Source organism: Chinchilla lanigera, unplaced genomic scaffold (genome assembly GCF_000276665.1).
Source record: "Chinchilla lanigera isolate Chin_1 unplaced genomic scaffold, ChiLan1.0 scaffold00042, whole genome shotgun sequence".
Taxonomy (NCBI): domain Eukaryota; kingdom Metazoa; phylum Chordata; class Mammalia; order Rodentia; family Chinchillidae; genus Chinchilla; species Chinchilla lanigera.
Window position 1 is genome coordinate 17,417,820 of NW_004955443.1, and position 10,760 is coordinate 17,428,579.

Genomic DNA, 10,760 nt, shown 5'->3' on the forward strand with positions numbered 1-10,760 from the left:
TACAGCTCTAAATCTCCTAGCATTTTCATATTACTTTTGACTTCATTTGGAATACAAATGTCACTGACATTTTCAGAATAAAATGAGGAAAACTTCTCATTGAAATTGCTCTCACTTGCAACTAAGACATAAACAGCACTCTATAGAGTTGGAACCCTACACTTGGTAATTATCCTGATCATTGTTTTGTTCAACACATTATTTTAATGACATGTAATAAATACAAATCACAGAGGTTGCAGGGTTCAGGAGGGGCTTTCTGTTTATCACACTATGATTTGTCTGTTCTTGAACCATACGTTGTTAACTTCAAGCACTTTTTGAAATTATTCTTTATTACCCTAGAAAAAACTAGAGGCCTGAAAATAAGCTGGCTTGTGATTGTCCTACTTCCCATCACAGCCGTAATAAATGGATAATGGGTGGGAATCCTTCCCTAATAAATGTATTTGAGCTCTTTATCCCAATTTTATTGTACCGAGGCTTGCCACAATAATTTCATAATTCCTTCTCATTCTAGTTGTGTGGTTATGAAAATGTGAGCACAGATGAATGTTTTGGAAAGAAAGGTCCCTCTGAAGTGGACGGGAATAAAGTCTCAGTTGATGAGAGAGGGAAGAGAAATAGAGAAAGCTGAAAGGGAAAGAGAGTAATGTTATTAACTCTCTCGACTCTATTTACTTACCCTTTCTCCTCCGAATTTAGCTCTTAATCTCTCCTTTTAACCTTAGGGAGCTTTCTAGTAATAATCATTTAAATAATCTCCTTTCTTTGTGTCTCTCTCTTGCTCTTTTTCTCTAACTAATTCAGCTTTAAGATGTGTATGAAATATACTGCGTCTCTCAGTCACTCTGGAAACGTGGAACTGGGGTAAGGATCGTGGTGAGGGTGAGGGGTACTAGAGGCAGTGTTTTCGCTTTTCCGCTCCATCGCCATTGGAAAACGTGTTTTCATTTGTGTCTTTGTTTCACTTATTCATTTAAAAATTTTTTACTAAGTGTTAAAAAAAGAAATAAATACTCAGGGCATTCTATCCATTTTTATTGCAATTCTTATATATATCACATGAAATAACCAGATGCTAAATCTATGTACTTTGCAAGTATAAATAATAAATCTAACAATTTGTACAACTGACCAGTTCACATTTTAAAAATTAATGTAGAAAATAAAAGAAGATCATGCTAGTTTCAGTTCATGGTTATTTTGGATTTGTAACTTTATTACTCTTCTCTAAATTGCCTTTAAATTCTATCACTCAATAATTGTTTCTGTGGGCCTATCTTTAACTGTTTCTTTAATCCAAAATGCACTCTTCAGTAGTATATTACAAAAAAAATTCACTATGTTTTTTAAGTAGTAATAAAATATTAAGTATTTTAGAGTAGTAGAAATTCAACTGTATTCAGACCTCAAAGAAGGTCATAAATTGTTATTCCAAAATGGCGCAAATGTTTCTAAAAGCTCTACTCACCCCAGTCATAATCCCAGTTTTCTGTGCACACAGAGATATGTGTAAGATAGTTGAGTAACTGACATGCTGATAGATTGATAAATCAGTAGATAGATGTGCAGTTAGAGTGGCATTCACATGCACTGTCTAGGGATAAGAAACATCAAGCTGTACATAGGCATTCTATTGATGACATTTGGAAATATATAGAAACAAGGGTTTCTTTTTGTTTTCTAGCTTTTCCCTTTGGGTGCCATGCCATTTTTAGCATGCAATACTCAAAATGTAAACACTGGGGAGAAGAAATAGGGGGAAAAAGAAAAAAATAAAAGAGGTTCAAGAGAGGAGACTCTGAGGTATTAGATTTTCCTGTGATAGAAGAGGTAGAGAAGTCTAACACAGTATTAGAATTTTCGCCAGAAAACATGACAATTGTGAAGGCCAAAACCAACAGAAAAGTTGAATTATCTGTCTCACATATGGCATGGACTTATGGCCTCATGCAAATGGGAGACTAGGTACACACAGTTTAAAGTGACCAAACAACTAAAATCCTCCTACATTGCCAGAACAACAGATCGATATGCTATACACTGATAAGAATTTTATTTTTCTCATGATTATTATCAGTTATTACTAGTAAAATACCAGTGACTTTTCTTCAATTTTTTTAACTTCATGCTAAGATGTATTATGAAACAAGATCTTCTAGTCACTCCTTTTATTCTGCCAAATACTAAATATTGAAGTTCATACATTAAGTATTCAACTATTAATTATAAGAAAAATGTACAAAACAACTAAACTATAAACATGAGGAATACATATATTTAATGATCCTACTAAATTGTAATAGCTACAGGTGAACTTCTGTTATCTTTGAATCCTGTATCAGACAGTTCTCATTGAAAACAGCCTGTAAATCTGTGAGAGTCCACTTTACTGGTCCTATCTCCTTCCAGACAAAATGAGGAACCAGCTATGCTGCTGAATGTTCTAATCACTGGGAGGGTACCATTGATTTTCAGGAACTTGCTTAATACCTGCAGGAGGTTTCCAACAGTTTATATTTGGGCAGCGCCTGAATTTCCTGCAAAACCTTCTGGGAACCAAGTGTGGGTATATCCTCCTCATTCACTCATCAATACATATGGCTGGGTTGTGAAAGAAGTCAGTGCGGTAGACATATGAGCAATAAACTTTTGGACCACATGTTCATGGAATTTACTTGTACCTGCAGGAGTTGCGTGTAGCTAATTATGGAGTGCTACTGTGCATGCTTAGCTGTACACACTGAAAGATCAGACAATAGCTAGTTTGTGCTGGATAGCTCATGTTCTCTACTAAGGCTTGGTAACAAGAGGCCTATTTTTAGAAGACTATGTACAAAAGGTAGCAAAGCTTAGCCCCAGAATCCTAGGTTTAGCTCTGTGACTAACCCAAGTCCCTGTCAAAGGATCCACTAAAAATCCTTATCTGCACCTAATACTTTAAACAAGATCCTTTCTGTGAATTCTTATGCCCCAAGTGGCAGAGCAACTTGGGGAACAGCCTGGTCCTGGTGCACAGCCTTCTTTTCTTCTTGGGCTTGTAAACTGCAAAGTTGATCAGTGTCTCCGGCTTTGACATAGTGCTGAAGGGTTGATTTAATTGTGAGGCAAGAAAAAGAGCCAAAGGCTGGTCCTGTCAGTTGAAATAAAACTGCTTTTTATGGTCTTTATTAAGAGGCATAGAGAAAATGTGGTTGCCAGTTCAATGCCTCCACACCAGGTGCCAAGTGATGTGTAAATATGTTCTGGCAATTAAAGTGCACCTGGAAAAGCAATTTCAAGTAGAGTCCCTGCTGATTAAATATACACTAATCTATTCTCATTCTCTAAGATCTGTTTTCTTCACAGACACACAGTATGTGAATTATATGGAGATTGGTGGGAATCCTTACATTTCTTCCTTCAGATTGTGTTCATGAAAATAAGCTTTGCAATTTCTCATGCTATACACAATTTCTTTTAGTTTGCTATTTTTGTATATTGTGATAGCTCTAGTGTCTTCCACTTAACCTTTATGACAATAACAACTCTACTTTATGACTCCGTGAACCACCTTACAAGGGCCAACTGGACCTCCACATAGATATGGGGCTATTTTAATGTATGCATCCACCTTATTTTCCCAAAGATCCTTAGGCAATGTACTATGCACACGTTTACAGTATAACAGATCCATTGGTATAACATCTCATATAACAGAATTTATCATCTCCCAATGGCTTCCACTGACCATGTCACTTGCACTTGGCCTCAAAACCTGCTGGGCTGGCCCAGGGTGGTAGAGCTGGAGTAGTAGCAAAGAGGCAGCATTCTGCACCCTTTGGGATGCATTATGTGCTTTAAGTCAGAAATCTAGCAATAGCATAGGCTCTTCAATAGAAAGAATGCAAAGCTTTATATGGAAAAACAGGAGAAATAGCAGCTTTCTCTCCAACAATGTTACCTAATAACTCCTGGGGACATTTTACTTCTTCCTCTTTATGTCTGCAGTTTTCATAATTGAAGATAGTGATCCTCAAAACGTGTATTTTTCATATGGATAAGTACTATTCACTTCCTTAAAAGGATCTTATTCTGAGACAGACAAGGAGTCAAGGACTGAGTTAATAGCCCCTTTTCAACCAGAGACATTTGGCCTGTCTAATAAAATGAAGACGTGAAAAAATGCTTTCTGAGCCTGTGTCATCTCCTTGAACACCTTTTTAAATACTCTCTTGCCAATTCTAAGTATGAATGAATGTGTGAAACAACACGGCCAGGGAAGGACATGCATGCCAAAAGGCCATGCCACCTGGTCATGTAGGTTCCCTCCACATAGACACACAAGTTGCCAAAGATGTGGAACTAAAGATGAAAATTTAGATGTATAGAAAAAATAAAATGCACAGCAAGAAAAAAGTGAATGTGTTCAAAAAACAACTGCCGTGACCATGGTTACAGTACCTCCTACTAAATTCTCTCCTTCCCCTTCAGGTAACCACAAGGCAACTGCTCCTACATGTGGGCAGAGAAATAGAATCGCATGCAGGTGAGCTGCTCCGATAACTCCCTCCCCAGTGTAAGATTAATTTTCTTTAAAAAAGGAGTGTGGCATGGGCATCTAACTCCCATAGTTATTTTTAAGAGTATTCCTATCAATAGATTTATTTTAATTTTATGGATTTTATTATACTATAAAATATTTATTTACATGCAAGAGACCAGAATTAGGGTCACCCCTTAAACTCCTGTGGCAGAGTAGTTCCAGTGCCCTGATAAACTAGTGGGTAAGCAGAACAAGTAGCATCTGTGTCTAGTGGGAAGCTTCCCCATTTTTTAACTGGCTTGGTTTTCAAGTGTGTGGCAACAGGGGAGGAAAGAAATACTCTATCCACTTACTCAGTAATTGCCATTATATAAATACATTACACATTATATACTAATATATACTATACATATATACTAATATATGTATACTATACAAATATATTGCACAGTATAATATATAATATACATAAAACATTACATATCTAATTATCTATAAATATGTCACAGCGTATTGAGTCCTACTGTTGGTGAACATGCATGCTGTTTCCAGTTCTTGCCTATCATAAATACAGGTGCTGAGAAAATTCTAGAATAAATCTTTGTCAGGGTCCACAGTCCTCTGCTCTATGAGTTGAACTGCCTTTGAAGGTGTTTATGCTTTTGCTTCTCTCAAATATATACCTAGGAGTGGAACTGCCAGGTCAAAAGAACAGCACATCAACAGCAGCCAAGTAATCTCCCCCCACAGTGGTAAAAGCTTTTTTTCTGTGACATTGTACTAAATCAAGCTACTTTTACAAGAGAAATAGAAACAAATATTTAATAAAACAAATGATGAAAGCACAAGGTAAAACTCACCCATTGGTAATTTGTTATGTGTGCATATACGTTGTTGTTTATCACACAAGTGTGTGAAGACCAAGATCACTTCCTGTGTTCCCGCTGCACAGCTACTGTGATGCCCAGCTGGCTGATGTAATGGGAGAATAAATGTTTTTATTATAAAATTATGATCTTGTGTATTTCACCCAACTAGACAAGATGGTGCCTGAGTGTAATCCCCTGCATTCTGGGCAACTGAGGCAAGAAGATCACAAGGTGGAGTCCAACCAGGCAAATTTAATGACATAGTGAGACACTTAATGGGCATCTGAAAAAAATCAGAGGATTAAGTTCAGTATGAAGATTCAAGGTTCAAGACCTAGTACAATAGTTAAATAGATGATACATTAGATAAAAAGATACTTAGATGGAAATAAAAGTAAGGAAGTGACCACTGATTTACTTAGCATGAAGCAAAAGATGGGCCATCGGTTCTTATAAGAGTGGGAACTCAGATTGTGAAGCCCCAAGACATAACCTCACTTCCTTGGTAATTTGCCTATACAGAACTTGGAGCCTTTGTTAACTGACATCACTATCTAGTAACAGCCATCTCCTAAGCAGCTCGCTTGCCTGGAGACGGTCAGCAGAGAACATGCTGAAGCATTTCTCCAATTGCAGAGGCTACAGCCTCAGGAGTTCAGACAAGAACAGCATCTGTGAAAGATGGAGAAAAAAGTTGACTCCATTCAGATGCCACAGGGCATGCTGCAGCAGCAGTGTCCCAGACCCCAGGTACCCCAGGGCAGTTCTCCTTAAGACTGAGCACCAGTGACCTAGTAAAAGCAAGGTACCCATATGAAGTCTCCATAACCCCAAATGCCAATGGCACAGAAACTGGAAAGAACTCAGAGCAAGCTTTGTCAGGCCCCCTAACACCCAGTACTTCTAGGCAGATCTCCTCAGAGCTGGGCACGAGAAACCTAGAGAGTCAATGAAGTATAGGATGGGAGACCAAAGTCACAGCCACCAGCTGCCAAGAGACACTGAGAAGCCTCGTTTATATCCCCCCAGGCCTGGACACCTCTACTGGAAATAACTTCACAGAAAGCCTTGCGAAAGTCCATAGACAGTGAAGTCACACTCACTCATGGAGCCCTTGGTGCCAGTTTTTGTGTGCAGCCCCTCCTTCCAGAACACCTCCATGTTCAACACCTCCACCAGATAGGCTCTGATTATGTGAAGAGATCTAATAAGTTTTGAGTGTTCCATCTCTTTTGAGGAACTGTGCAATGAAGTTCGAGATCTGTGTTCTGACACTGAGCAACTTTTAATCCTGAAATTGGTAGATGAGAAGGGAGACTTGTGTGTTGTACCAATTCATTTGGAATTAGAAGAAGCCTTTAGGCTTTTCAAACTAAATAAGGATCCTAAATTTTTAATTCGTGCATCACACTGTGTACCAGGGTATCCTGAAATGCCTTTTCTAGGAGAAGATAAATCCATCTACCACAGAGGTGCATGCCTCTGGAGAAAGCTTTATTGTGCAAAAGGCCAGACTTACCAAACCATATGTTTCCACAGGCACGCTTATTGTGCCATCTACATATACAATGTAGAAGGGCTTGCACTCCAAGTGTATAAGTGTACCCATTGTAAATTCTTGGTTCATAAGAAGTACCACAAACTTGTCTCAGTTGAATATGAACAGCATTCTCTGCCACAAGAACCCATAATGCCAAAGAATCAATAATCCCTGCCTTCCAATACTGCACAGAGAGTAATTCCATATAATCCTTTGAGTCACAAGAGTTTGGAACAAGATGATGGAAACAATGAGGTGGTGAACACCAGGGAAAGTGGTACAGCCTCATCCAATTTAGGTTTTTAGGACTTCAATTTGCTTTGCATGAGGCAGAGAAAAACAGATCATACTGATATAATGAAAGTTTTAAGAAAAGAACGTGTCAACATTGATCGGGTACAGAGAAGCACGTTTTGGAGCTGGCATCTAATTATCCTTTCCTTGGACTATATTCTTGCTTTCAGGCAGAAAGCAGACTGATTTTTGATTTAGAGTTTGTAAACGGAGGAGCTCTAATGTTTCATATGCAGCAGCAAAGAGTATTTCCTGAAAAACATGCCAGATTTTACTCTGCAGAAATTAGTTTAACATTCAATGACCTTCATGAGCCAGGAATATTTTATAGAATTTTGAACTGGGACAATTTATTAGTGGACTCAGAAGGGTACATCAAACTCACTGGCTATTGCCTCTGTAACAGAGGACTACAGCCAGGTGACATGACCAACACTTTCTGTGGTGGTGCTAATAACCCTGCTCCAGAAGTTAGAAGAGAAGATCATGGCTTCAGTGTCAACTGGTGGACTCTTGGAGAACTGATGTTTGAGAGAATGGTCAGAGAGTCTCCATTTCACATGGCTCAGAGCTCTGAGGACTGTGATCAAAACTCAGTTATCTCTTGCAAGTTATTTGGAAAGAAAAATTCACATACCATGTTCTCTGTTTGTGAAAGCTACAAGTGTCCTGGGGAGTTTTCTGAACAAGGACCTGGGAACAATTGGGCTGTCATCTCCAAGCAGGATTTGCTGGTGTTCAGGATGATCCATTCTTTCAAAATGTGAACTGGAACGTGATGGAACAAAAGCAGATGGTACAGCCCTTTAAACCATGTACTTCTAGGGAATTTGGTTTGGGCAACTTTGATCCTCTGTTTACTAAGGAACCTGTCCAGATCACTCTCAATGATAATCACATTGTAAGGAACATTGTTCAGTATGAATTTTCAGGCTTTGAATCTGTCGCTCATCTTTCGACGTATACTGCATGAAGAAGAGTGTGTCTGATCACTGTCTGTCAACTTCTTCAGCTTGTGTTGTCACTTAATGCACGGAAAACTTGTTACCAGCCTGGATAGAATTAACCACTTTATAATTATCTGGAAGTTAATTTTAATTTCTTTTTTAAAGTTATATTTACACATACTATTTGAGTTTTATAGTCTTCAATGCAGGATGCTGTGGAGTTTTTGTAGATAAAATTACTTTTTGTGATATGACTTAAATAGCAAGGAGGTACTCCCTTGTTAACCAAACCTTTAAATGTATTCTTCCATTTATTAGGTGGAGACAGAATGTGTAATATTTTCTTGTCATTTACTCTGCAGGAAAATAATTTGTCTTTTAAGTAGAATATCTTATCTATGCTTGTTTTTCTCCAAGCCATATTACCTGTACTTTTAAGCTCCAGTTTATGTATTCAGGGAAACTCAAAAAATAATAACAATTTTAAATAAATCTTGAGAAATCACATGTTACAATTTTATCTCCTTAATTAAGTTTTCTCGTAGTAGGTTGACCTAAATAGTCAGTCAGACCATTTTTATTAAAATTAGTGGTAGGGGCTGGGGATTTAGCTCAGTGGCACAGTGCCTGCCTGGCAAGCGCAAGGTCGTGAGTTTGATTCCCGGTACCGGAAAAAAAACAAAAACAAAACAGAAAAAATAAAATTAGTGGTTGGCAACTTATTGGAACAATTGCCAGATATAGCATTCTTCCATTTATTTTCGTACCATTTTTTGGAAAAGACTTGAAAAGTAACCTTGATCATCTAAAAATATTACAATGATACAATTAGTAAAATTTAATTTTAGAGAAGCTATCTAGTTTCATATTTAGAATAATTTAAAATTTGCAGGCATTTAATAAATTATCAGTTTATCTTTTTTGGATGTTCCATTTCATTAGAAATGTAACTTTTCCAACACTTATAGTCATACATATTCAAAAACTAAATCGGAAAATGATGAAAACCTCAATAGAAAATGTTTATATATGTTTATGTATTTATTCATTTATATATGTTTCTTTTACTGCCTAGAACTTGCTATTAAAAAAGCAGTATTTATACCAAAAATCTACATGGAATTTTGATGCAACAGAAATATATCTATATTCATGATCTTTCATTTAAGTGTTGATCTTTTCCACAGGGCATCTCCAAATGTAGAATAATCACATAGGAAGTTTCTCTATAATGTGTATTATTGGGCCCACATTAAAATTCTTTTGGTCATTTGGACCTCATTTCGAGAACCAGTAGAAGTTGTATTCATAGTGAGATATTTTAAGATAGTAAAAGCAGCAGCTTCCAACTTTATGCGCATTTTTGAACAGATTTTAAATGAAAGCTTTATTAGATATTTTTCCATTTGCCCCCCCCAAAAATTAAACACTTTGAAGTTTTCTGCCAATACTACAGAAATTGTGAGTATTTTTCTATATGCGGTTTTAATCATTATTTAGGGTGGTCTTTTGTTTCTAAGTTTTTGTACTATTAGGATTTATTGTGTATAGTTTATGCAGAATTGCATTACAAATATTTTAATTGAATTCTAATTTTTATTGTCTTTAAGTCTTAAGCTATTCTTCATACATTGTATATAAGTCCTATCACAATATTCACAAGAGGAATAAGGCAATGGATAGTCCAAATGGTTGGCAATTTGGTGTTGTAGGAAGTAATTTATTTTGAATGAGCATGTGTTCTGGTCAGATCATTTTATGCATATACAGCTTGAATTAAATATCAAATATGCTTTTACAGTGCCAGTACACTCACTTTATTAATATATTTTGTTTTGATTTGTGTCATGTAGAATACTGCCTTGGTTGACATAATATAATATGTATTTGAGTGCCTTCATTTTTATGTTGAAAACCTTTAAACAAAGCATTTAATGCACATCAAAAAATAAAATACCTTGTGCTTCCTGCTGATCATATCCCTTGCATCCCTAGTAGAGGTAATCAGTATCCAAAAAGTTTTATTCATTGCTCCCATGTTTTTATTATTTAAAAAAACCTACCTATACACCCTTAAAAAACAATTATGCTTGGCATTATAGTGTTTATCTATAAGACAGGAGCCTGAGACAGGAGGATTTTCATGAGTTTAATGCCAGCCTGGGCCACATAGTGAGCTTAAAGCCAGCCTGAACAGACTCATGAGACCTGTCTCACCAAAAAAAAAAAAAAAAAAATGTAGTTGACAGCTTTCAGTAATGTCAGAGGTCTCATTTCCTCAGTCAAAAGACACCAATTGACAGAATGATCAAGAAACAAAACCTAGTGATATACATTTAAAGAAATACAATTAATCAAAAGGAAATACATAAACTAAAAATTACAAGATGGAAAACAACATTCCATGCAATGGGAATCCAAAGATGAACAGAAGTAGATGGTCTAATTTCTGACAAATTTGTTTTCTAGTTACAACTAATCAGAAGAAGCAAGCAAAGTTACCATATATTGATTAAGGGAATGATTCACCAGAAAGAGATAATAATTATAAATGTGTGCACACTGATTACCGCCACACCCAA

General features: G+C 36.7%; 1 pseudogene; it reads left to right on the forward strand.

Annotated features, from left to right (window-relative positions):
- The first annotated feature begins 4,433 nt into the window (after positions 1–4,433).
- LOC102006293 lies at positions 4,434–8,204 on the forward strand (annotated as a pseudogene).
- Positions 8,205–10,760: the final 2,556 nt, after the last annotated feature.